Source organism: Rissa tridactyla, chromosome 2 (genome assembly GCF_028500815.1).
Source record: "Rissa tridactyla isolate bRisTri1 chromosome 2, bRisTri1.patW.cur.20221130, whole genome shotgun sequence".
NCBI classification, from domain to species: domain Eukaryota; kingdom Metazoa; phylum Chordata; class Aves; order Charadriiformes; family Laridae; genus Rissa; species Rissa tridactyla.
Genome location: NC_071467.1, coordinates 117,012,940 through 117,040,637, shown reverse-complemented (window position 1 = coordinate 117,040,637; position 27,698 = coordinate 117,012,940). Strand labels below are relative to the sequence as shown.

At 42.9% G+C, this 27,698-nt stretch overlaps 1 protein-coding gene across 7 annotated transcripts in view; it reads left to right on the top strand.

Annotated features, from left to right (window-relative positions):
• The first annotated feature begins 22,301 nt into the window (after positions 1 to 22,301).
• The window catches only part of ARPP21 (cAMP regulated phosphoprotein 21), a 200,057-nt gene continuing 194,660 nt past the window's right edge, over positions 22,302 to 27,698 (top strand). For all 7 annotated transcript variants that reach the window (XM_054190877.1, XM_054190879.1, XM_054190882.1 and 4 more), the window contains exon 1: positions 22,302 to 22,460. The gene's annotated coding sequence lies outside the window, so the exon portion shown is untranslated. The remainder of the gene's footprint in view (positions 22,461 to 27,698) is intronic.

Below are 27,698 nucleotides of genomic sequence, written 5' to 3'. Positions count from 1 at the left end.
GTGCAACTGTGGGATGAGAACTGTCATATCAGTGCCTAATGTACTGAATAATGGGCCTTCTACATAAAGTGCATTTGCTTTGTTCCTACAGTGACAGATGCAAGGAATTAATTTCTCTTAGCAAGAAATGTTCATTGAAGATAAGGCCTGAAATAAACACTGACACACAACTGTGAAACGCCCCGAAACTGTTTCTTGGTGACAAATTACTGCTGAGGTATATAGACCCTTCCACAAAAGTGACACCTATTGAATTTATTAGACAGATTATATAGAGAGGACTGAATCATTTTTGTCCTGTTTGTAGAACTGACATTTACCAGCTTCTAATGAATTGGATATAGGCTGCCGAAAACAAAAGTCAGATGGTTATGAAATCTCTTGGACTAACCGCCGTGGATCATGCAGCCGCTGACAGTGTTTGTACAGTAGCATTTTTGTGTGGAGGTGGACAGACCCTGAGTTTGAGGCTCAGGTCATTCATCTTTCCAAGGGAAATTGTACGAGAGCCACAATCAGAGCTGCGAGGCCTCAGTGAATACAGTGAATCATGCAAACGCTTTGTACGTTGCACAAGCCAAGGCTGGATGCACTGACCGGCTTTAGAGCAAAGGAGGAACCTGAGGAGTTGAAAATCATCCATTGGAGCTAGTGGGGAAATTTGATTTTTGCCAAACGAAGGAACCAATGCAGTCAGTGAAGTGCAAGCAAGCATTTCAAAGTCAGCTTCTTGTAGAGGAATGTGTGTTGCCATAAATTTCTTTTGTGAGTGTTTATCTCTGGAGACGTTTCTTAAAACACTACCTTAGGTCACAAGTCAGCCAGAATGTGGGCTAATCTTAAATTGTGTCTCTTATTTACACATAGTCAGAAAAGACTTTACATGGCACTTCTTATCAATACTTTTCAAAGGAGATTAATGTCCAGTTTACAAAGAGGGAAACTGAGATGCAGAAAAGTGACTGAATTACAGTCCTTTCCCCTCTCCCCAACCTGTTAACAGAATCAGCAACAAACCCAAATCTGTTGATCACAATCATGTATTGCTTTCTGCAATCCAGTTTGTATGGCTGCCGCTCATTTTAGTCCCCTAATCTTGTTATTTTGGGATTTGAGTCCAGGTTGGGGAACAAACGCTGTATCTCCTGTATCATCAGGTCACCAGTAACTCAAGGATTCCGGAGCGTGGCAGGCCATGTGGCTCAGTGGGCAAAGGCACCAGTTCACTCAGCTGGTATGCATTTAATCCTGTACTTAAAATGCAAGCAAGCAAGCTCCTAATTAAAAGGTTCCTTTATAATTTGCAAAAGCAGAAGCATAAAGAATTTCCCTGTTGCACCTCTATCTGAATTATTATCAATGATCTTTTAAAAGGTAAACAGAGAAGTAATCCTCCCTCAAGGTATTCTGAATGAGAGGAGAATAAAGTATCCTTCAGCAGCTTAGGATCAAAGCATCCATGAGACAAACAACTTCTGGTGAAGGCAGATTTGTGAAGGTATCTCTGCTCTATCCTCAACAGCTTTGTGGGTTTCTTCCCTTGCTTCATATTCCCCTTCAACCCCGCTGTAAAAGTTGTCATACTGACAGCCAGGCGTGAACGCCATATGGAGCAAACAACAAAAAAAGACCCTACTACTGAACACACACTACAGGTGAGTATCACATGATATGGCTCATGGTAGTTGTTTCTCAAGGGTTAAACTGACCCTTGCCCAAAATGCTATATGAATCAAACGCACTACCTTGATCCTGCTCCCCTCCCAGTTTTGCTGGACCTGAATACGTGGGTGACTTTGCCCCAAGGGTAGACATAGAAGGAGATGCAGTCAATAAAACACTACAAAGAAGTAGTAAACAGCACTTTGTTTCTGTTTACCTAACACAGGGCCACCTCTACAAATAAATAATCTGCTGGCTTTGGTTCAGCTTGCTAGCATAGAAAGGTTTGTCTCACTTGAAGACTTCTTCATGAGTTCTCCACAACACGTAAATGGAGCAAATATATCTGAGTAGCAGGTCCCAGAGGCTTTGGGTCTGTTTGGCATGATGTATGTGGAGACAGCCCAAGGCTACCCTCTTTCCACAGTGAAGTGTTAAAAGAAGCTCTCCATCACGTTAGCCAAAGAAGAGAAACACATAATTCTGATGTCTGCTTTACTGCCCCCAATCTTCCCTTCTCTAGCATCAGGTACCAGCTAGAATTTGGCGCGCTCTGCCAGTCCTTTTTCTCTTTTTGCCTACTCTGAAATAGCACCTGTATCAAGGGGTGGCAGAAACCTTTCTCTATTTGGCATAAAAGCTTTCTGAACCCCAGACCTCTCTGCCTCAGAGCGATTGTGGGGCTGCAGTGAATTTAACCGATGCAATCCGCACCCTTGCACTTGAGCAAGATTGTGCGCAATGTGAAAAAAGAAAATTTCAGCCTAGCAATGAGGAGCCCCTAAGTGCTTTGGATCTTGGAAAAGATTGTTTTGATATTCTGCCGTATGTGTAATTTTAGTATTTTTTTTTTCTCCCCAGTGATTTAAATTAATTTGAATCAAATCATTAGGCCCCAGACTGGTACTGAACATAATGACTCATCCCTAAATTAATATTGTCTACCCTGAACTACTCCTGTCTAAATCACTGGAAGATTCACGCTTCTCTCAAAATCAGCTACATTCAAATGAGTGCTGCAACAAGTCATTAGGTAATGATGTAATTTATACGTCTGGGTCAGCAAATGTTTTCCTGCTCTGACTTAAAATGGACAACGTGTGGGTAACTAAACAGGTGTCTTGTAAACTTTTGATATTCCCACAAGTGGGGGGAAAAAAAGAGGGATAAAAAAAAGAGTAAGTAGAGCTTGAATCAGGAGAAAACACGGCATACCGTACTGCAGGAATTTCCAGCTCCAGCCTCACTTCTTCCTCATGCAGCGTGGCATCATATAATAAATCTGCCTCTCTCTCAGCAAATTCTGTCTTATGAATGACGTGCTTGACACCAGCACTTGAAAGGGGCTATACTAAAGGAATCGGTTAGCATGAAGAATAAATGCACATAATTAGACTGAGTTCAGTGGTCTAGGTGAAACCTTTGTATAACTGAAGTCAGTCATTTTAGATGCTTGCTGTACATTGGACCTCTCACATCCCTACATCACTGTGCCACGCGTTGTATTTCAGTCACGGCTATATGAGGGGAGAGACTGGCAGCAATGCAGCAAGAGCGTCCTGCAAATGCTTTTCTGCGGCTATGGAGCCAACACGCTAAATGGTCTGCGAACTGTGCACAAGGCAATTTATCTTCCGAAGGTCTTAAATAGTGTAGCCCCAATGAAACAAATGGATAATTATTAACTTTTTCTCATCTGAGCATCACACCTTTTTGGTTGGTTTTAATTGTATGGGATTTTTTTTCCTGATTATTAACTTTGGACGGTGGCTATTTTTATGTACTAGCAAGCCTGTCAGTAAATGAGCTTCTTTCCTACACCTGTGTTGACAGGGTATGGCATTTTAGACTTAAGTAATCTTGGCCTCCTTAGGGGAAGAAGCTGTCAGTTGTTCCCTATAATGAATGGTAGGTTTATGGTATGAGGCGCTGCCTGTAGTATTAAGCAGCAAAGAAAACACGGCTGTCCTAGATTGTAAAGTGCTGGCTGCTGGTTAATGGTAGCTGCGATAATGAATAACTGAATGATACAACTTGACAACTGCTCAGTTTTATAGAAGATGACACTATTTTTTCTTAATTTCTCTGTTTTCCTGAGCAGCTAGAACTTCCTCTCTTCCTTCCACAAATAAGAGAGAAGAAGTGGTGATGGAAAAAGAAAGAATATAATTATCTCCTTGTCTCTTCCCTATGCTGAGATAAGGCGATTACCTAGCTATTGAATCCTTTAGTACAGCTCTCTTCCAAAGCAATCTCACGGTGAATTTATATGACCAGGCTTGCTAGCTTCAGGTACTTTTGTAACCTGGATGCGCTGGGTGCAGCACGCTTATTTCATTGTGTCGTTCCGTTTGGAGGAAGTGAAGGAATAATGCTAAAAATGAGTGACTGAGCTGACGGAAGTGACATTCGAGGTGGCTGTCTGGAGGGGCTCAGAATAATTCAAGTATAATGAATGTGAATCATACCCATGTCAGCAGATTTGATATCTGGAAGCCAGTTTACTGAAACTCTTATCGGGTTGCATTTCTGTAGCTTCTGGGTTGTTGGTGATTGCTCAGTCCCCAGGGCATCTGGGGATGGGCTTATGGACCGCTTTTTGTCTGGCTGCTCTTTCATCAATGGTCCTATCTTGCTCCCATCCTTTTCACAGTATCGAAGCAGAAACTTCTTACCATACTAAGGCACAGTCCTGGGATTATTAGTAACAGTTATTTTTATAATAGATGGAATCTGTAAGGATCCTAAATCCTTCAAAAACATTCAAAGTAGTTTTTACACTTTTGATTCTATTTTTTCCTAAAGCTCCCTTCATTTCCTCCTCGTGTCTGGGCTAAAACACTGTATGGGATGAGTCTTGTTGGGTTTTGTTTCCGAGATCAGATGTATTACAGAACTCAAAATGACCAGAAAAAAGTTAAAGGAACATTTTAAAACATTCAGTAAAAAGTTTCTAGGCCTAGAAAATGAGCAATGACTTTTTTCATTTGTTCTTTGTTCAACAGGAATTTCTGAACTATATGTGGCTGGACAAATTGTTGGGTATTTCAGAATAAACTCACCGATTAAATTTTTAAACAAAACACTAAACAAATTCATTAGTGAAATATTTTACTTTGATTCTATAAAAGCTGTTGTTCAATCATGTAATTTTCTCCTTTGGCAGATTTTCAAAGTTTTCAAAATATCGATTGTTCTGTAATTTTAGTCCCCACAGCTGTGGCATAGAGTTAATTTCCTTACGAGTGAAGCCAATCTGCATAATCGGGATCTGAAACAATGGTATTTTTTCTGTTTTTCCTGCTGAATGTCTGCCTGAAGTAATGCTTGTGCTATCATAAAGTACTTGCAGGAATATAGAGCATAATGTGCAACAGAGAAGTTTCACATGAGAAATAATATAGTGAATGATTTAATGTTCCTGCAAACTGATTGTATGCATAAATGTGTGTACCTCTAGTACCCCTGGATGAATAGTTTCTAGCGTGCCCATTTCCCAGAGCGCTGCTCTTTACACGTAGGCTTCTCTTCTGCTTGAAATCCCATGCACCCTTCATTTCCCACAGATGGCCCAAGGAAGACTGCCACTTTCCCAGAGGTGAGGAAAGAATTATATTTATCCAGATGCCCACATAAAGTCCCTCTTAGAATATGTCAAATAAAATGACAGGCTAGAGAGCTGACAGGTGCTGCAGTGAGCCTCTGTGAGGTCCCGAACGCCTCAGCTGGTGAAAGCGAAGTAGTAACCAAGGAAGAAAAAACAGTGACAATGAAAGAACTTGGATAATAAATATTCCTGCGTACGTGAGTTGCCGTGCAACGTCAGTAGGAACCAGCGAGATGCGAAGGGATGAACAAGCGAGAGTGAGTTTCTGGAGTGCTGAAGATTGCCGCGCGGTCTCTTTTGCAACAGAGGTCTGGGAATCAAATGGCTTCCCATGCTCAAGCCAATGGGTTTTGCTGACTTAAAAGATTTCATGCCAAGGCTGTCTTTCTTTTGTGAGGACTTACTCATCACCATCCAAGGAGCTCACCACTTGTTCAGTATCGGTTCCTTTTCAATGTAAAGAGAGAAGATACTTTGCAGACAGTCTTTTTGTCCACCATGTGCCCTATGGGCAAAATTGAGATCTGTGCCTGAGAGGGGCATTGAATTTAGGAACTGAACATCTCTCAGGTCTTAAAAAATAGACAACTAAGCTTCCTCTCATGTATATGTCTGCCTAGTGTCACACATCTAATGACCTCTGCAAGGATGACTGGAGTTACTCGGCTGTGTTCTCAACTACCATTTTGAACAGCTCCTTGTGCCCTTTTGTTTTCTCTTTAAATACTGGAGGTATTTAATAGAAAAGATATTTGGGTTTCTCTTTCAGGCCGCGCAATTTGCCTGGCAGTATTTAGGACAGAATGTGTTTGTTGTAACCTGTGTCGGGGAGTGGCTGCTCTGTGAGGGCCGGGTGCCCATCATTCCTTTCATTGCTGCCCATGCTCTACCATGGATGGCTTGGTCTGTCAGAACCTGGCAGCCAAGTCGGTCCTCGGTTTTTTAGATAGATAGTCATGAATAGAGAGATTCATCACAGGTTCCACTTAACTATGTTTTAGAAGACCTCTGTGACCCATTCACTCTTTGCAGAATACCACTATTAAGAATTCTAATTTAGACAATATATGAATGGTGGTAGATACACACGCTTATATGTCTGCGTATGCATACATATATTCATATAAACATGAAAGCCTTGACAGATGTGAGCAGTAGGTGTTATAGATGGTTGTAGCACGTTGAAGAAAGAGCATTACAAATTGTGATAAGCCACGTGGCTGATCTGCATTTCGATTCCACAACAAGCTGCAGTAGTCGAACCGCCGTTTTCAAAGCTGTGGTTAAGAGGAGCAAACTGCATCTAATTCGCACCGCACATGTCAAGTTAAATCTCCAAAGCAAAAGAGGACCAAAGAGCTGGCTCCTATAAGAGAAAGTTACTGGCTTTGTCAGGAGAAAAACCAAATTATTTGACAAATATGAGCAATCTCTGTTTATGAAATACAAGTTGGAGGTAGCTTGCACCCTGGTTACCTGAGCAGAGGGTGCTTGAAAACTGAATGTGAGCTGACACTAGTCTTTCAGAGCCCTGTGCTACTCTTCCCACATGCCAACAGCTTCCACTTTGGAAGGCAGAAGCTGTTTGGGTTTAGGAAGTGCTGAACTTAACATTAAAACACACATTCATAAGCCTGAGCACTTTACAGAATCAAAGTTTTATCTTTCCTACTGTACAGCTGAGGAAACTGAGGCACAAAAAATATGCCCTATTTAAGGTGACAGGAGGAGTCTGCGATAGAGCCAAGAGTAGAATTCAGCTCCTTCCTTATCATGAGGCTTTACACTCTGGATTATTACTTCACAAAATACAATTTTGGGAAGAAGTACACCCTGGCCCAGTTTCTTCCATTTGTTGTTAGTTGTGGAATTATTTTAACTAAGAAACAGTTACATTTTAATTTGTTTTTTCTTCCACAAAGATTGAGACATGCTTATATAATTTAAGAAACCAAGCAAAACAGCCTTCTACCTATTATTACCTTTTTAAATAGACATTAAATCTCAGGATCTCCCTTTAATTTTCAATTGTGTATGTTTTTCTTAGTCTAACTTCACTGCAGAATATTCTATTTACTTTTATTAAAGTTTAGGCTTTTGCTTGATGAAGCTGTGCTGCTTCCTTTTCACGTTATTTTAATATATTATTTTAATTTCCCTAAATAATTGAATTGTTTTGCACAGAGAAATGCCATTTCATTGCTTCATTTCTGTGCAGATTTTTTAAAAATTTCCATCATAACGAAGATGCAGAAGCGACTAGATAAAACATTGTTAGTTACAGATGATAAAAGTTGAAGTCTGCCTCTTCTTTCCAAGCCTAATGTGGTTGCAGCACTACTCATTAATTTCAGATTGCCGGTGAATTTAAATATTGAATGTCATTATTTTATCCGTGTCTCCTGCTGCTCTCTGCTGTCCCACTTCTTGAGACAGCAACAGGAATCCGATAGTGCCGCCATCCTCGGGGACATGATGTGTTTCACTCAGTGAGACACCTTAGCTGTTCCTGAAGAACAAACAAGCAAACAAATGTAGCTAAAGAACTTGAGAATGAGTTTGCGGCTCAGGAAAATGTTTTCTATCCTCCTTATGCTATTGTTTTCAAGGCTGTAACTCTAAATGGTCTTCCAAGGTTCTCTTTCTGTTATCATCGCTTTGTGATTATATTGACTGTATCTGTCACGTTCACAGGCAACAGTAAAGGGCTTAGCATCTCCTGAAAGGCCAGGAAACCTTCTAGAGGCTTTACTTCCGATGGAGAATTGATGTCAAAATGCAATGCTTGGAGTGGAAAGCAAAGCCCGTTTTGTCGTAAGAGCAAGGAGGGGGGCTGTTATCTTCTCTCTTTCAGTAAGAAAAGTCATTTGATGAGTTCATGTCAGGGTCCCTGCCTGCTGCGCTAACCCTCCGACACAAGCACTGGAGTCATAAGGCAGTGTCTGTAACCGCAGCTGCAGAAACCTACACCTTCACTGAACGTCCAAGTACCTCCTGGTCTTTATATGTGGTTTCCCAGCATTAGGTATACATGCGAAAAGGCTACTGATATATACGCATTACATTAACACTTAAGGGTGAATTTTTGAATCCTGAGTCAGCGTGTGTGTGTAAGACTATGGGATTGGAGAGGGACATGGACCCCTGCTCATGTCACTGAGAAGTCTTGGCATGTGGGGAAAGAAGGTGAGCAGTGGTGGGACCCGTTGAGTCAACCAGAAAAACTGAGCTTAGCTGTGATTCTTAAACTGGTACTCATGAGTTTTAAATGCTAAACAGCTTTGCCACTGCACAGGGCATTGCTGATTTAAAAGAAGAGTGTGGCAAAGCTTGGACATGTCCTAGCTAAAGGCTGACCCTGAGCACTGTTTCTTGACATCTATGAGCAGCATGCTTTTTGGAAGTGACGTGCTCCAGACATCACTGGTGATTTTGCACATCTAGGAAGGAGGGCGCAGCAGGGCTGGACATCTGCCCTGTCAGCCCTGGAGCAGGGTTTTGTCTTCAGAGTATAATCTTGAAGACCGTAGAGAATCTTAGGCTACAGAGATGGTTACAAAAACTTGTTAAATGGGGATTGTATGGTAGGTTGTGGTGCCATGTTCAATTCCCTAAACATGACCCCAAGCACCTTGAGCCTTGCTTTTCCTCCCTCCTCTCCCCATGCCCCAGGCAGAGCAACACTGGACAGGGTCCACCAGCTCCCTGTAGATCAGCATGGGACATGCCAGGGTGCTCTCCTCACCACCATTCACGTGGGCTCTCTCCATCCATTTTTCAACTCTAGACCCTTTCCCTTTCCTCATTAGTTCTCCAGTCCGTTCTCCCCTAGCCTTTTCTTATCCCAGGAGGGCTTAGGGGTTGGTATGGGGGGAGTGAGACCGATGGTAAAGGATCTCTGCAGATTGCCAGTGTGTAAAGCCTTTGGTGTCATGAAAATCACAGCTAAATAACACGCGTGCTTTCTATGTGAGGATAGATTTTCCTTCTTTTCTCCTTTCCCAGCCCCTGCCTGTGATACAGGATGCTCAGCTCTGCTTTTCGGTGCTGCTGTAGGACTGTCAGGACTTTTTATTATCTATAACCTTCTCCCTGCCCCACTCCACACATCCCGGGGAGCCTCAGACCACCGCCATACCGCTGCGGCTCCGAGTTGTGCTGTTTCCCTCATCCTCTGCTGCCTGACTGGCTGCGAAGGCATATTAACAACTCCCGCAGCCTCCGGGTGCAGCAGGATGGGCAGAGCTACTGGTGGAGTTTGCTTTCAGCTCTCGGGGCTGAAGTGGTTGACAGATGTTTGGAGGATTTCTTGTCTCTGGACCAGCGCTTCGTCTGTTCCGAGTTATTCAAAACACAAACAGTGGGTTGGCAGGAGTGAAATACGCTCAGAACCAGGATGTCAAAACAGAAATATATTTTTAAAAAGACAAGTGTCAAAAAAAAAAAAAAAGGTGTTCATGCAGTTTATAGCAAGATGTATTTAAATAGTTGAGATTTTCTTCTTTTAACCCCTTGGGCTCCCACCTGACATGCTATTATGCTATATCTATAGAGGTTTTCATACTTAAATGTTATCAAGGGTATTTTGGGTCCTGAGTCCCTTCTCCGCTGACTGATGGATCAGCCAGGTTTCCAAGGTGTTTGGAGTAGTAGCTAACAACATAATTTGGGACTATCCTGTGAAGTGTACTGTTGTAAAATTGTAGTGAGGTGCCACAAATGCAGCGAGTGATACTGTTGAACGGAGTGGTGGAGGGGGCATTTAGTGAGAAATAAAATTACTCAGAAAAAACAGAGAGGAGTTGGGGAGAGAGAGGGAGGAGAGGATGGCAGAAGTAAAACAAGGCTTGGATTTAGAGGGAGAGAGAGGCAGTTCTGCATATTTCAAAATCATAATCAGTATAGGAAAAGAGTTTCAGGGTCCTATAGCAGATACAGCTTGCCTGCAGCCTCCTTAGGATGCATGTGCATAGTAAGGCAGGGGTGGTAGCTGATACCAAAACGAATCAGCACCATAGCCCTCTGAAAAGGGCTGTGCTCCTCTGGCTGAGTTATTGCCAGCGGTCTGGGTATTAGTAACTCCAGTCGCAGGTAGAAGAGTCAGTATTCCTCTGCGGGATCTTTGGAAAATAATCCTAATAACATTCAAGAGAAAGTGTAGGAAGCAAGTGTTTAAGCAATGGAAACAAAGTCCAAAAACAGAGGATAAAAGTGAAATTATTTCAATTATATTTATGCTTTCTCTCCCTTTTTTGAGTGTGATGATTCTTTGGAAAAATAAAACAGAAACCCAACATTCCTAGTATGTTGAAAGTTGTTATGTCCTATCCAAATGTTACTTGGTCAGCATAAGAACTATTTCTATAAGAAGGAAGGTAGCCCAGGATAAAGATACATTCCTGTTATTGCTCTGCACTAATAAATCAGCAGAATGCCGCTTTACTGGCTTTCATCAGTTGCAGAAATAATTCTTTCTTCAGCTATTGATGCTGTTCATGTGGGTATCATCCATATCATTGCCTGTTCTGGTTATAATCCTTGTCATCAGTACAAAGTCATGCAGTAATATTACCTGATCTCATGATAGTCTTTGACCTGCAAATTAATCTGTTGCTATGCTTTATTTTGAGAACGCTTTTGGTGACAGTGGATTGTTGCTGTGCTGTCACTGCTCATCGTCATGACAATGTGCTTGGTAGGAACACTTAATGTTTTAGAAGCTTTCTGTTCTCACGGCAAATAGTACCGATGCTCTGGCATTTTCCATTTTTGTTGAGATCTGATGTGAAACTGGCGGCTCCACATGTACATGCAGAGTGGATTTATGAATTCTAGTTTTGAGCTTGCAACCCTTTTATTACCTTTATAACAGCCTGGGCCATGACTGAGTGCGGGCTCCTTTTTCTTTCCAATAGAGGGATGGCTGTGCGACCTGGCCCAAGTTAAAAGCGATGGGACTGCTTTTCTTTTTCTGTTAGTGTAACTCGGCTGACTTCAGCTAGATGAGCTTGGCTAATACTAATGTCAATGAAGAACTGAGGAAAAGCTGCCTTCGTTCAGTGGATGTTACTTATTTCTTTTACATCCTTATTTTTTTTTGTGGTTAACGTAAGCAGATCTTATGAATTCTTACCATCCATAAAGAGAGCACCTAGCCAGGGAAGATACTGCTTTTTTTTTTTTTTTTTTCCCCTGAAATGAAAGTGGTGATATTTACCCATGTTAGATTCATAATGAATGTCAGTATGATCTGTTTGTGTGCATTTGGGGGTGGACAATACTTAAACATTCCTACTAAAGCATTAAAACACTTCGCAAACTATTGTAGCCAAGGGCATAGCTACGCCTACCCAACTAGTGTAAGAATCGGTGAGTGGGTGCGGAGAGGGAAAGGACAGAAAAAGATAAAGCAAACCTGTGCGATCTCTATTTCACATAATTGGATCCAAGCAATGATAACAACTTTATTCTCACTAACACCCAGGTTTAAGATGTAATTGCTTTCTGTCACTGGAGGCATTCTGGCTTGGTGTGTTGTAAACCCGATGGAGAGGTGGTCTGTATATGGCCGTGATTCCATTCTGCTGGGTGATCCTAGAGGCATCCTGCTGCCTCTGGCCGTTTCCGCTTGTGTCGCAGAACAGCCCAGCAGGCTGAGGCCTTGATTGGAGTCTGAGTATGGAATATGGAGTACGGAATATGGAATATGCTGGGCACGGCCTTTTAACACAGGAAGTTAGAAGACATGTTTGCTGTGAGAGGATACTTGGGAGAGCCCAGATGTGTAACTCCTGCTCTGCCACGCGGGTACTTTTAATTTCTGTCTTGGTGGCCAGCAGTACCCAGCTGAAATGTCACTGTCCACACTTAAAGAGCATTCTGATATTTTTTGTTCCTTCTTCATTCATCTTTCTTTTAGGAACACTTTATTTTAAATTGATTTTGTTATTAGTGGATCTGCTCAGAGGCAGTGCACCTGTTACATATATTGAGAACCTGACTCCTGACTTTAGCAGGAGCAAGTGACAATGTTTTAAATTAAGCTGTCCTCCCTGCAACTATCCTTCTTCCCTTTATCTCCCCACCCAGCCATAAATAACCAGGCAGCAGAAGGCAGGTAGTGTTATAAATTGTCAGGCTACACAATTGCCTCATGTTCTGCATTCTGTTCTCTTTCCCCATTATCATCCATTTTAAACTAAAAGTACATCCATTTGTGGTTCTGCCATGAGAGGATGTCAAATAAATTGATACTGTAGTGTTTAAAAAGTATTAAAGGATACAAATACATACCAATACATTGATAATGCTCAGCAACCAAAAAAACGACTACTAACTGGATGGTAGTGCTTTATTACTGTCATTTAAAGACTAAGAAGAGTGAAGTATAATATGGGGAAGAGTGATTATCACTCATAGTCTCTCATTTAAAAAGATGAGTGCTGGTTTCACTCGCCATAGTGGCCCATGATCTATTAGCCCTCTGTTTCCCTTATACAGTAGGTGTTCTAATAAAGAGCTTGCTATTTACTTCTAAAATGTCAGTATATCATCCATCCCAGGTCTTCTTGGTGGTTTTACTAAACAATTGCAGGCAGGAATTGTAATGAGGTATGGCCCTCTCGCTTTCCTAAATGCTCAGACAGAAATGCATGGCACAGTATCTGCCAGGCAGTTGAGGTGGCTGGCAAGGATGTCATCCTTGGACGGTCCCATCTTGCTTTTGGGTTCATGTTCTCTCTCAGTTTTTCATCAGGGCATTTCAGACTGCCTCACTCTATTCCACCCCTCCTTGGCTGGCACTTTGCTGTATTTTCAGAGGTGCTATAACAAGCGTAACCTGTTTTGCACTGCAGTTACTTTCTTAAACACAGCTTCACTGTCATGTAATGTACATGGATTGGGTCTAAGCTACAGAAATGTGTTCACACTCGTCCCTAGAGCTTGTTCCCTATGCTGGGGCTGTGAGGCGAGTGTGAGCTCCTGGGGGAGCTGCTCCTCACACCACTCCAGGCTGCCACATGCACGTAAAAAGGACAATCCCAATTGCTTACGCTAACCCGAAGTTTCATCATTTATTAAAAAATGTGAGGGTGTGTTTCCGTTCAACTAAGAGACTTCTTGAAAGGGAGAGAGCCCTGTCAGAAAACTTTCCTCACTTTTACTGACTCTGACTGGCATCTTTCATTCATGTCTCAATAAGTGTAAAAAGACAAGAAGGGGACCAGAACCTGCTGTTGACTGTCCACTGTTTGTCGTAAACAGTCCCTTTCCCTGGCACAGCAAATGCACTCGTGAGCCAGCTTCTAGGGAAAGGGGACTTAAAAGTGGGGAGGGCAAATTTTTGGGGTTGTTTTTTGTTTTGGTTTTTTGTTGTTTTTTGTTTGGTTTTTTTTTTAATCATTATCAGCTTCTAAAATGTCTAGTTATGCATTAGGAAACAAAAACTTATTAACTCTGCTGCCAACTTCTTCATAGCTTTGAATGTTTCCCATTTTGGATGACTTTCAGGCATTATGCAGAACCCCACAGACCGTATCCTGTTAATGGTTTTAGACCTGAACTCCCTTCCCATTGCCATTGAAATTTAGATGGAGGGGGGTGGTTTGCCTAAAAAGCAATGACACAATATGGTCCATGATCTTGTTTTAACAAACCGGACTGACTTGCCAGATGGGTTTCTACTGTGGAGAGCAGATAATGCAACATTTGTTGTGTCTGATATTTGGAACTCTGGGGAAGGAGACCAAAACTGCTGTCATTGAAAGTAGTCCAGTATTGGTCAACTTCCTCCCCTTCTCACTCTTCTGAAAATCTTTAGAACCATGTTTTTGACAGTGAGTATTTATGCATAAATATTTTGTTATGCAAACCTGAGAATGCAAAAAAGGAGGGGAAAAAAAAATCTGCTTCTACATACTTGAGCCAAGCTTCCAGGATATCTTTCGTGCCATGCTTTTTGTGCAGTGCCAATCTCAAAAAATTATACAGAGCTGTTGAGAAAGAAAGCTGTAATACAGTGCTGCTGCTCTACAAACTAATAACATCTGAGAGAGAGCATGATCAGTTGGGCAGCATGATACTCTTTATGTTTCTCCTTTTTCTTATTATTTCAGTGGTTAAATCACAGCCTTCAGAAGTCACTTTCACAGAAATAGTCACTAATAAAACCAGCTTCAGCAGGAGGATGACAATAAACTGTATTGTATCTGTGTTGCCAAATTCCGGGAGAATACAGGACTATTTAAATAGATGCTGTGATTCCATGTAAGGAATCGCTGGCCATGAGATATGAATACCAGAATGACAGCAATGATGTATTCCAGGCTGAAGACTAATCAGGAGATTAATATGTGTTTGTCCACTTCAGTGTTATTCTTGCTAGTTAAGCTGACTAAGCGACAGCTATAGATGGGGACAGGGTAACGATTTGTTATCCACTATAACAAATCAATCTATAAATAAACATGTGACAGGATGAGCACCATGAATTGGAAAAACTCTGATTATTTTTTTTTTTTACAGAGACAAGGATGTCTTGTTCTAGCCAAAACTGGAGGCAGTCGTGGGAGACGATTGTGATAGATCAGAAACAGGAATTGGAGTTAGTAATAATCTTTGTTTGCTCTGTTTCTTGCTTGCAAGTAGGAAGCTTTCTAAGAGGGAAACTCAGTGGTAAAATGGGAGTTAGCCTTGGTAAGTGATGCTAAGGGTGGATCTGGCAGCAGCACGGGATGAGCCTCACACATAATTTGGGGGTGGAAGGGGAGCTGTGAGTGAAATATAATTATGGCTTGCCTGGCTGGTAACGCTGCCTTGAAGTTCCTCTCCTCCCTGTATTGTGAAGACATTTTCAATGCAGCTGGAAATGCTGTTGCTAACCAACACACGAATGTGAACACTAAGAACATAAAACCGCTAGCATTTTTAAAGAGAAAATGTAAAGGCTCTTCATCTGGAAGATATTTGCACTTGCTAATAGCTTCTGACGGTGATAAGCTTGTGGGTAGTATCATTGATAATACAAATGAGAGGTTAAAAATTCCAACGGATTCCTCCAAACATGAACCCGCAGTGTTTTTAAGGTTCTTGACAGTGAAGAGGTCTATCCCAGCTTGCCTTGCCATCCAAGGATGGACTTGCTCATTGCATTGCAGCTCTTTCTTTTCTGCTGGTTAGAAATGAGGAGAAAAAAAATATAAAATTGGAAGTGGTATATTTCAGGAAAAATACATCTTGCTTATAAATAGAGGAATTGCAGCACTAACCATAATGATGCATCTAGTCAAGCATCCTTAATAAGTTCCTGACGCTCTGCTTCATTTGTGCCAGACGGCCGCCCAACACAGGCACTGGAAATGAAAGTTGCCCTTCAAAGCTGGACCTCTGATGATTAACACTTCACCTGTGTGTTCTGCCAAACAGTCATGCCGCACAGGGGCCCACCTCTGCACAGGAACTGACTTCTTGCTACCCTGCTAGTCCTCATTGTCACCTCTCCCCTCATCGACTTACGGAAACTCATTCTGTGTTACCAAAAGAGGAATGACGAAGGAGTTTATTGCAGTATACGGATGTCTGAAGAGCAATGGGAGAGATATGTATTCCTTTTTTTAGTGCTGTTTTCAAGTCCATGTTCTTTTACGAAGAGAGAGAAAAAAGTCTCAGGGTTCCCCCAAATCATCCTTGAAACCATGCAAACATGTTTTTCTGAGAGACTGAGAATTAACCAGAATTGAACTAGATTTGCCTTGAAGTACTTTTTTTCCTTAGTCATTCAGAATAGCTTCTTTTTGCATGTGTTCCTTTGCATAAAGCAGAGAAAATTGTATGTAAAAGCAACCAGAACACACAAAAAAACGTACTCGTATAACAACGCCACCATCCTGTTTCCTACCAGGCATATGTCAGATGTACCTTTTCTTGTTAATCTCTAATCAATAGTGCCTCATCCTTTGGCCCTTTGGCTTTGGTGGCAGCTTGTATCTGTCAAGTGTTGAGGCCAGCAGCTCCCACTGAGCTCCTGTGCCACACTTGTGCTTCCTGCTCCCTCTGCTCATCTCTCCTGCCTCTTCTTTTCTTCAGCTGGCACAGTGTCCCGGGTTGAGCGACACAGGACTAATTTCTCTTCTAATGCTGGGGAAAACTCCAGTTTTGGAAGATTCTAGTGTCTGAATTTGTGAAAATGTTTACTTTATGGCCAGCTACGCTATGCGGGATGCAAGATGTCAGTGTTTTCAAGCCTTGCCAGATGCAGGGATGAGGAGGACCAAGGCCTGGGCATTTGACCCAGGCTGGCCAACAGCCAGTATATCTTATCTTAGTATCGGGATTAATACTGGTTCTTTAGTATTATTGTTAATTATTTAGTCTTATCCTATTAAATCTATTTATATTTCAACCCTTGTGTTTCCTTGCTTTCCCCGGTTCCCCTTTCTGGGTGGGGAGGGGTCATCGGGTGATAGAATAGTTGTCTAAATGACAATAAATTATTATGGGCTTTCTCAAACTGTAACCCACGGTTCAACACATTTCTTCCTTCTCCTGGCAGGACTGCCAGTGCACAGCAGGCAGGCTGGATGGGAGCACCACTCGGGCTGCTGCGGGGGGGACATGGGAACGTCCCCTTAGACACCTGTGAGGGGGTCTATGTGCACCCTGATCTTTGCTCATTAGGACTTCTTAATTCTCCCACTTGCTTCATCTAGGCTCTTGCATCATTCAAGGGCATTTTTAAATACCATGCTGAGCTGCCATCTGATTTTTTTTTTTAATTTATTTTTCTTTTCATTCTTATTTTTTGGGAGCAATCTTTTCTGTTTGGGGTGAAAACAAGCTGTGCTCGAGCACTGCTTCACGTCTCTAAAAATAAAAGTTGGCTTTCGAAGTACACAGCATACTCCCTCTCTTTCTGCCTCTCCATCTTCCCCCCCCGCCCCGCTCCCTGCTTGCATCTTTCTGCTGGAGAGATGGCGGGGGGGGGGGGGCATTCTTGGCAACTACCGAAGATGGATCCTAAGTGGTGCACAAGCGCACACATAGCAATTTGGCACACAGCAGGGGCTGGGGGCGGGAGGCATTTTTGGATTTGTCAGCTCATCGGCACAGCTAGGTTCTTGTCAAACAGCAGAAGTTGCACAAGTCCCTGGTGGCTGAGATGCAATCGGCGAAGCGGTGTCGGTCTGGAAAAGCAGAGATGTGAGGCCACAGAATCATTTCTTCCCCCATGCTGCATCACAATTTACAAACCGGGTCGCAACCTGGTGTTACTGCCTCAACACCCATTCTCTTTCTCGTCTTGTGTGCCCCAAATTTTATGTCAGTTTTGAGATCTATTCTCTGCCTGCATATCTTCGTTTCCCTGCCTTCACATATCAGCAATTATATTAATCATGATTCTGTGATATTAATTGCTAGAAAATTTTGGAGACTTCATTGTGGTCAGCATAACCTTGTGCCTGGGAGAGGTTTGTCAAGCACAGGGATTCCCAAAAGGTGATAACGTGTACCACAGGAGATACGTGAGCCACTCCAATGCAGTACCCAATACAGGGCTGACCCAGGAGTTGCCTTTGCTAATAATGCTGCTGCCATTGATGCTGCATTGATGGCCTGTCAGAAAACATATAAAAATTAAAAGTTTATTGTGTGCTTGGTCTGGGATATGAATATACTCTGCATAGCATAATATGAATTTCCTCTGATGAGATGCCTTACACTTTCCTAAACTCCTTTTCTGACTTAAAATATTTTCTCACTATGTTTTTGTATGACTCAGAGATGCCTTATCTATTTGGGATTGCAAGCAAAAAGTATTGGAGCTTTTTACCTCTGTGCTGTTTGGGAGATGTGCTTTCATCTGCGGTACAATATACTGTGTAGTTTTGAATATGTTTGTCTTCCCTCCGTGACTCTGTCTGTTGCTTCAATTCATGCTATATAAATTTATTTAAGATATCTCAGTAACGGGCCCGTGTAACTGTGTGATTAGGTTCTTGCCTTGACCTCTGCTGTTGTAGGAGATGTCGAATCCTAATGAAGGGAGCACGAGGATGCTGACAGATCCCCCTTTTGTGTGTTCATCACTGCTGTCCCCGCTGCTCTCTGATATAGTGAGGGGCTGCTTCTCTGCCAGTAGGTGCAGCAAAGTCCTGAGGAGTTATTTTAGAAACCATTAAGCCACTCTGTCACATAAGGCTTGGCCTGGAATTAATTTTGTGCTAACCCAATGATCAATCCAGCCTTCCCCAGAGTGGTAGAGACGGCATAATTACAGACTTCTGTAGAAATGGAGCTAGGACGTTCTGGAAATCTCACTTCAGGACCCGAGCAGTTCAGAGGAGCTACTGCTCAGCCTTATCTCCCACAACACAGCCCTGCACATCACACGCACCATTCTGCACACTGGATGGAGAACTGCGTGTATTGCTATTTTTCAGATGGACTGATACATTTAAAAGATGGAAACAGAACAAAAAGTTGATGATTATTAGTAACCAATCTGTGTGCATCAAAACATTCAAATTTTTGTTTGAGTAATTAAAGGGTGGCTGACAGTTCAAAAATAAACCTCTAGTCTAGCTATTAAGGCATTCTGCCAAGTCAAATTCCTGTTGTGGAAATATGTGAATATCCCCTTGTATATACAGACTGGCTGGAAACTTGCGTATTGCTTTTGTCCTACTCATAAGAATTTACTCTACCTATCTGCTAAAATAGCAGCAGTTTGAAATTGCAGACATCTTCCTCAGAGTGCTTTGTAGCTGTAACTTGGTCGGTAGGGTCTTTTGCTGGGTTCAGTTCCCTTTAGACAGGAAAGAGAACCTAACATTTTTTTTTCATAATATACTGCATCACAGATCTAACCACCGTGTGTTTTGGGGAAAAAAAAAAAAAAAGAAAAAAAAAGAGACATAAACTGTGACCTTGCTCAGCCTTAATCTTCAATATAAACTACATTCCCAGCTATTTAGTACTGCTGCGATGAAGTCCAACAGAGTACACCCAGTTACTGATATTTGGATTGGTTGTAGTGAAAACTGGAGCCACCTCCACAACAAGGCAGAAGCCAAGCGTGGCTTTTGAGTGTCCAGCTCTTGTGGATCTGATCAGATATGGTTTTGTCCTCTTGTATCCTTGGGTGTACGTTTCAAAGTACAGGGCTTGTAGGGGCTGGACTAAAAAAATGCTTTTCTTCTCATTATTGTAATTTTAATTCTTGTGAAAGTGCATAGCAAGCTAGGTTGACATCATGGGAGACCATACACTCACTAGAAGATCTGTGATACCATAAAAAAACCCCAACATATATGTGAGAAAACTCAACAGTAGGGTAAAATCTTGTGGGAATTGCATGCAGGCATATCCAGGTCCGACATTAGCCTCATGCCAGAATCTGAGCAGCTTGTTTCATGTTGTAAGTGCTTGCGCAATATTGAGTGATGATACCAGCTGTGCTCAGGTTCTTGAATTACAGCTAGATGGTGGCCATAAGGGGACACACCATGCCTGCAGGAATAGTTGGCTTGCTGCTAGACCAACAAGCAGAGCGCTGGAAGCTGAGACTGAAAAAGAAAGTTTCCTGAACATCTCTGTTGTTTATTATAACTCTCTTAGAGAATATGGCTTTGCATGTCAAATTTTTGTTGTGATATACTTAACTTCTATTGGTATATGCTGGCATATTGTGCCGTATATAATACAAGCTTAAAGCAGACAGCTAAATCCCAGTACGCTCCAAGGTGAGTCTCTTACCTGCACTCGAGCTTTGCAGCTAGATTTGGTCTTCACTTGATCTTGAATTATTTGCGATGAGATGTCTAGCGAAGGACACACATTTCCTGAAATGGATATGCAGCCCATGCCTCAGCCACAAACAGCCCTCACTAAACTGATGTCTGCTGCTTTCCTCTTTTAAGGAAACCTGTAATTTTCTTCCACAGTAAGCCTAATGCCTTTGACAGACACGGAACAAAGCAAGGAACAATTAAAGTTATTTGTTTATATAGGTGGCTGCACATGGTCACTTAACAGATTGTGTCACATCGGGACAAAACAGGCTTCCCACATTCCAGTTTGGTACATATTATAAGGGTTGGAAGAAGTGGATCTGAATCCACATTCCTTAAGAGAAATGTTTCTTTCTCTAGCGGGCTGGATTACGTAGCTTTCATCACCTGACATCTTTTCTCTGAAAGGCTGTAAAATACGACGAGAATTTTCCAAATCTACCAGTAATGCTATTTGAAAGATTTAAATGTTAAATATTTGTTTTGAAGATTTAGTTTAAAGATAGATGTTCTGGCTAAACTGAAACGTTGTTGGTTTTTTGGTTTGTTTTTTTTTTAACAGAATGACTCAAATGGTTAGTCAGGGAATGAGTAGAGAATATTTGGCAACTGCAGTCTGGCAAGTCCGTCTTGATTTGGTCGGGTAAACAAACAATACAGCTACTAGGGAAGGAGAGAACCTGCCCAGATCTTGGCCTGATCTATATATTACTATCAAAAGAGAGACTTGGCTGTGGAAATTAATCAAGTTTCTTTTCCCCTGAGATCAAAGAGGTTACTCAGAGGAAGCAAGGGGAATGTAAGGATTCGGCTGTGTCACATTTTCTCTCTAATTTAGCCGTCTAGGGAGCCTCCCACGTTTTACAGAAGTGGAAACATCTAGTTTCATTTTATCTTTCTCAGGCTGCAGCAGCTTTCTTCTTCAGAACCCAGGGTCTCTCTATGTTTACTTTTGGTGTTTGTCCCTTTAATTCTCCTACAATTTCACAAGTGCTTCTGGGGTATTTTTAAATTTTAGCTTATAATCACATTTTTCTAAAAGGCACCATCTGGTCCCTGACATGGTTTAAAATAACAATCCAGCCAGCACGAAGCCAGCAGCGAGACTTCACACCTTTCACAACCCAGTATGAGAGTTTCCCCACCTATATTTCTCCACAAACACTGTCACCATTGGGTCCCATTCCCCTCCGGATAGGTCTCGCAGAAAGCAGGGCCTTGTCGCTCTTGCTTTCCATCCCTTTCCTCTTGAACATAGTCATTTTATGGAAACAAAATGGATGCATCAAAGAAGCTTACAGCCAGGACTGTGGAAGATCTGCTGTAAACTGCTCGGTCAGAGAATTTGGAGTTGGAGCTCACGATCGTATTTAAGCTGCCCTCTGGTGCTTATTGCTTCTGCAGTGCATGCCTTCATCGCATCCCCTGGTGCCTTGGAGACCCCTGCAATATCCAGGCAGCAGGTGGATTCAAGCACTGAAAAAATTCCTTAAGAAATAAAAAAGTGGCTCAGTTCTGTGGGTGTTTTATTTTAAGCAGGACTTTAACATGCTATGTTATCATTGCAGGTTATGCTGGGTGGGAAGGTTTTCTTGCTTTTGGTTTTTGTGAGTCACTTATAGCACTAGCTTATTTTCCCTTCTTGCTGCGTGCAACAGCGCTGTCATAGTGCTTTCCCAGTAGCCACAAATCAAAGCACGCCACTAAATCGTGTGATTGTGCCACTGTCACCCTCGGCATGGCTGAGGCTCAGCCTGGCCTTTCTCTTCTGCCTGTTGGAGGACCTGAGGTTGTCGGTGCTGAGGTAGCAGAGAGAGTAAATACGAATATATCCTGTCCTATTTGTGGCCAGTAATTTTGGAAGGACCAAAACCATTCCTGGAGAGAAAAGCAGGCTAATGTGATGAATGGGAAAGGACCACGGGGTGGCTCAGGGATTTCTCTGCAGGTTGTGTGTCCGGTGGAATATTCTCTCTTTTTTTGTTTTCCTTTTAACTAAAGGCCGAGCTGGACAATTATTTCCCTACAAGCTGCTCTGTGACTGGATCACACTCCCGTCCCCGCCACGCTTCCCTGGTGCCGGCGGCGCGGGTGGTTAATATTAGCTGCGCAGCTGATTGTCCCGGTTGGTGCCCTGCGACAGGTGCGGGACGGACGCCGCGCTGGAATCCCGCCCGGACCGATGCCGGCGCTGGCACCGGCGTTCCCATTATATCAGGAAGGGCCGTGTCCCATCGCTGCGATGTCCCGGCCCCCCGGGGTTGGCCCCAGCTGTCTGCAGGACGTGGAGTGGGGCAGCGGGTGCCCAGGGAGGCTGCTGCAGGGAGAAGCAAACCGTGACTCCTCTGGAGCGGAAAAACGGGAAGCTCCTGGATTGGGACTACTCCTGCTGTGTGGATGGGGTAAGGAGAAGGTCTCAGCAGAGCTCCGGGCTGACGGTTTTGTGGCGCTACTCTTAGAGGAGGGAAACACACACAAACAATTACTAAAAATCAAGTATCAGCACCGTGAAATTAGCAGATCTGGGTTGTGTTTGCTCATCTGTTGGCCGTGCTTTCTTTACAGCACAGCACTTTGGGTTTGCATTAATTTTAATCGGCGTTCTTTAATTTTAGAATGCTCCTGTGCAAAGTTACTTTCAATTCCAGTGGTGATTAGATGGTGATGACGTGTTTTAATAATAAACATGGGAGAGATATAGAAAAAGAAATCAAATGTGCTGACTGCACTTGTGGGGAGGGGAGAAGCGTGGTTGCGCTGCTCTAAAAGTATGTGATCTGCCTGCTCAGGGGTAATATCTTACGGTCTCCCATCTTTGTTCTTTTTTTTTTTTTTAACCGTAATAGCTTTTGGTAAAAACAACAAAATGTCTAGGTGGTGTTTACTTAGCATAGAGGAAAAGGGAGCCGAAAGGCTCCTAATGCTTCACACGTTCATTTCTAGTGTCCTGTGCCCTCTATGTGACCCCCTCTCGGTGGAGCGTGTGAGGAGAGGCAGGGCTGTCAGGCAGATCAGCAGAGGCCCGTGTGCCGCAGTGTGACTTCTGCTGAGCAGCGTGCGCGTGTGCCTGCGTGGTGCCAATGTGCAGGCTCACGGGTGGAGCGAGGCAGGTTTGCTTAGGGAGTCGAGCAGGCTCTGTCTGCAGCGTGACAGTCTGCCATGTGCTGGAAGCCAGATACTGCTGCTGCATCCAAAACAAAGAAAAAAAAAAACCCCAAAATAATTAAAAAAAAAAATAAGAGGCTCATCTCTGTAATTCAGTGTTTTCTGTTACCAAGGGCAGAAGGTCAGCCTCAGCAGTGCTCCTGGAGAGTCAGATTGATGCAAAGAGCACTGAAATCAGTGGGCATCCTTGCCTTGACTGTGGTAGGCTGTGGGTCAGCGCTGTCCTCACTATTTCCAACTATGGGTAGCGGTGAAACAGTTTTGGGGGAGTTGTGGAATAAATAAGTGCTATCTGGGCCAAACAATACAACATGGAACTGATGAGGGAGGTCCCATTTCACAAGTGTCAGGTGTCTCCAGGAGCAGTCTAGGTCTAAATTTTTTCCGGAAGAGGTTTTTGGTTGAAGCCATTAATATTTGGACATGGTCTTGGCAAAAAAGATAGAAAATGCCTTTTCTCAGTGCTACATGTGACAATTGCATGTGTGGTCGTGCCTCAAAGTGCACCAGGGGCTCTTTGCTGCAGGAATCGTAATATCCTGGGGGGGTTGCGAAATCCTTTCCGGGCCGGTACCTCTGACTGAGGACACTGTGCTACTGTAATACTATTACTGTCCTGCTGCTCCTAACCTCTCCACAGCCAGCACTGCGCTGGGGACTTGACGTGGTTCATTGGCAATGAGGACACTATGTAAACTATGATAATCCCATACATCTCTTAATGCCCTGACTCATGCTTCCAGCCAAACCTTTATTCAGCTCCTTCTCTACTTCCCACCATGCACCCACCCTGGTTTCTATTCCTCTTATTTTGATATGTGAAGCTGAATTTGCTGCACCTCAAACCAGTGCTTCAGCAATGCCCAGGCAGGAGCTCCCATGCAGAGACGGGCCAGTGCTGAAGGCCCAGAGTTTTACTGAAGGGAGATGTGCTGAGGCACGGGGAAAAGGCATGACCATCTCCCTTTTAAAGTCATTTATTTGTGACTTAAAAAGTGCCTCTCTAAGCAGCTCATAGAGAAGCCATTTGCAAACTTGATGCCAGTTTTTAAATACAAGATGAAAGTAGATTTCACTGCCGCTGAACTCAGCAGCTAAGAGTCCCTCAGGAGAGAAGCAGTGATTTGTGTCCCTGAAGAGCTAGGTCTGTCGCCTTGCGGAGGATCTTGTGTCCAGGTAGGAAAGCATCAATGAGCGTGTGGATCTCCAGCAGTGCTGGAGACAGGATAGCATGTTAATATAAAGCTTTGTTTATTTATTTAACCATTATGAGAAATGTTTAGAATTACAAAAGGTTGAGAAGAATAAAATGTTTCTCAGAGTTTGTACACAAATGACTGATCTTGCATAGGAGTTAGAGAGCGTATCCAAATAAGTTTTGCAATTGACCTTTCGTAACCAAGCAGGTCACGCAGGCATTGCTGTATCTGCACAATTCTTTTTTTTTTAAGCTAAAATTATGTATCAGTTTCATAAGAAACTGACATTATGGGTTTATGGGCTCCTGCATTACATTATGTAGCACATCATACTCATAACTTAGCTTCCATCATTCTAGTAATTTCTCAGGCATTTAGCTTGTAATGTCACTGCAACATATGAGAAAATCCAGTTCCATTTCTAAGCAGAATGGGAATCCCCGCTGTTACTGTAAACATGTTACCTGGTCAGAATGATTTTAATTTGGTGTTAAGGAAATAGAAGAATATACTCTAATGATGTACGCATCTAGCTAGTGAGAAAGACCTTTTGCTCCCCTTTGCTTCTTCAACTTATATTGCCTTTCCCTATGGCCTAGGACTATAAATACATGTATGCATTTAAGAATATGATTTCTATAACATACAAAACATGGGCTAGCTACTCATAAAATCGACCCGGTTCGGATTCTGACACCGCTGCTGGTGAAGCTGGTGATAACCAAGCATGCGAGCAAGGTATCCCTCAGTCGTCTATTGACAATCCTGCACTTCTGTGAATTCGTAAAGAACACTTCTTTCCCTCTCTGGCACAGAAAATCTGATGGTGGCCTGCTCCCTCCTCACCAAAGTCTAGAAACAAAGAGCAAGGGAGAAAGGCTGTTTGGCAGAGAGACTGGGAATAGGAGACTGGGACAGATTTTCTACCAGATGCTCCCCAGAGCGAAGGCAATTTCCAGATAAGTTTGTTAATAGCTACAGTTGTGTATTGTTTACAAACTCTCACCTCCCCAAAACCAAAAGAGGGGGGAGAAATTATTTGAAACACGGAAAAAGAATGCATGAACAGTCTTACCAGAGGCTGTAGAGGCACTTGAGGGCTACATGACCCATCCTTTGGGGAGGTTTGAGGCGGATGTACCCACGTGGAGCTGAGTCTGTTGCTGTCCAGGTGCCTTCTGTTCCTGCCTCACTTGTTATTGACAAACTTCACTGGCAAACTAGGGTAATGTTAACACGTTCTCACTATAAGTGATTATGTTCAGATGTCTTTGCCTTGAATTTAGAGCTGCCTTAGGTCTATCTATTTAATGCTGGGTTTCCCCTGTTGCTTTCCTGGCAAGTTCAGCCATCTGTCCCTTGCTGCTACAATGGCAACTGCACCTTTGCATACGCTCCCACCTCTTCCCTGCAGTGATTAAGAAAGGTTAGGTAAAAATCTGTGTATCCCAGTCTTCAGGCTAAAGGTGTCCATATGTGTGTGGGGAGGGGAGGGTGGGAAGGCAACGTGATTATTCACAGGGATGGAAACCTCCATCCATTTCTTCTAAAAGGAAGGAGGTGAGGTGTTCACAAAACTGGCAGGTTGGCATCTCCTATATTAAGGGGTGGTTGGTAGGGAAGGCTCATAAAGAAGGTGCCCCATTGAACCCTTAGCAACATGTTGGCAGCTCCGGGCAGGCCAAGTGGTCATGGAAGAGTGAGGAAATGGGAAACAGCAGCAGCCCAGGCCCCTGGTGTCCGCACTGGTGGATCCTTGTGCAGTGCAAAGGCCCAGAGCAGGAGCAGGGTAGGTGACTACTCGTGATGGATGATGTTGAGGCCTCAGAGGGAAATGATATAATAAATGGTTGGTCTGACACAGTAGGAAATGTTTGCGTAGAAGTGACGGGTAATAAATAAGATCATGTTGCTATAGATCCTCCAGGCAGTGCTGGAGCAAAAATACTTTCTGATTTTCTTTCTCTAAGGAAAAAAGGTAGGGAGGCAGGGACTCTTATTTGTAATAGCCAGGCATGAATAAAACTGTGTTTGCTGCATACAGTCGCTGTAATCTAAGGCTGATCCAGATCCAAGTCAAGTACTGCTGCAGCTGTAGGTTCTCAGTTGTCATAGCTAAGGTTACAAAACATCTTCCCTTGCGGCTTGTCTAATGTCACTGTCTGGAGCTGAGGGCCCACTGTTGTATCCATGGTTAAAACACCGTCTTTTCTTGCACTTGTTATCAGGGCTGCCATGAAGATGGGGACAGTCAGCCAGTTTGCCCCAGGCACTGACTCATTATATATGATACATGCTAATACATAGACGGCCATAGACTCAACTTCTGCCCTGGAGTTTCCAAGTGTTCCTGTTTATAATTTTTTACAGTATTTTACTCCCCCCCCCCTCCCATTTTTGTATGGATTTTTCTCTTCTCTCTTGCTCATTTTTATTTGAATACCAGAAAACAGACCTCTATTGCTACTGCTGCAGTGGTCAACTTGGTAAGCTCTCCATGCTAGTTTTGCTGGGTAGATAAGTATTACCTGAATGCAGTGTTACAAAATTAATTAAGACTTTGGTTAAGAAATATATTAATTGATTTAGCAATCTGGAAGGGATTGTTCCAGAAACAGGTTAGCATCTCTTGTTTTTAAAAAAAAAAAACAACAAAAAAGGAGTGGGGAGAATACACTGGCTATATTTTTAACGTTCTGAGGTAGCTTCAGAAGCCTTACCCCCCGAAATCAGTGAAACAGTGTCACCTCCTTTTACTTTCCTTATAAACACGTAAGGAATGCATAAGAAATTCCATACTGAAAACCTTTTTTTCACTATGTGTCTAAGGGTTAGTGGGCAGCCAGGGAATGAGAGTACTAAAATTATCTGCCTAGCCTCAACGTTTAAGGTCTTGTACAATGCATTTCAGAATGCTTTCTGTGGGATTTCTTTTCTTTGTGTTTCTTCCCCCTCGAGAACCCCACTCCGTGTAATGGAAGCTATCCAGCTGTCCACATTCAAAGGGCAACTATCCAGAAAAAAAACCCTAAAACCCACCACCACCCCGCAAGAAAAAAAAAAAAAAAAAACAACCAAATCTTTTATACAATCAAGCTCTAGTTTCCAAAGATTCCAGTGCTAAAACTTTGATTTTTTGTGAGCCACTGGTAATTAAGATGGATGGTGTTTAGTGAATAAGGGAGGGGCCAGAAGAGCATTTAATGTCCCTTCCCAGATGGGGTGCTGGTGTCTACAGTGGGACTACTGGGACTGTCCAAGGGAGTTACTGTTTGT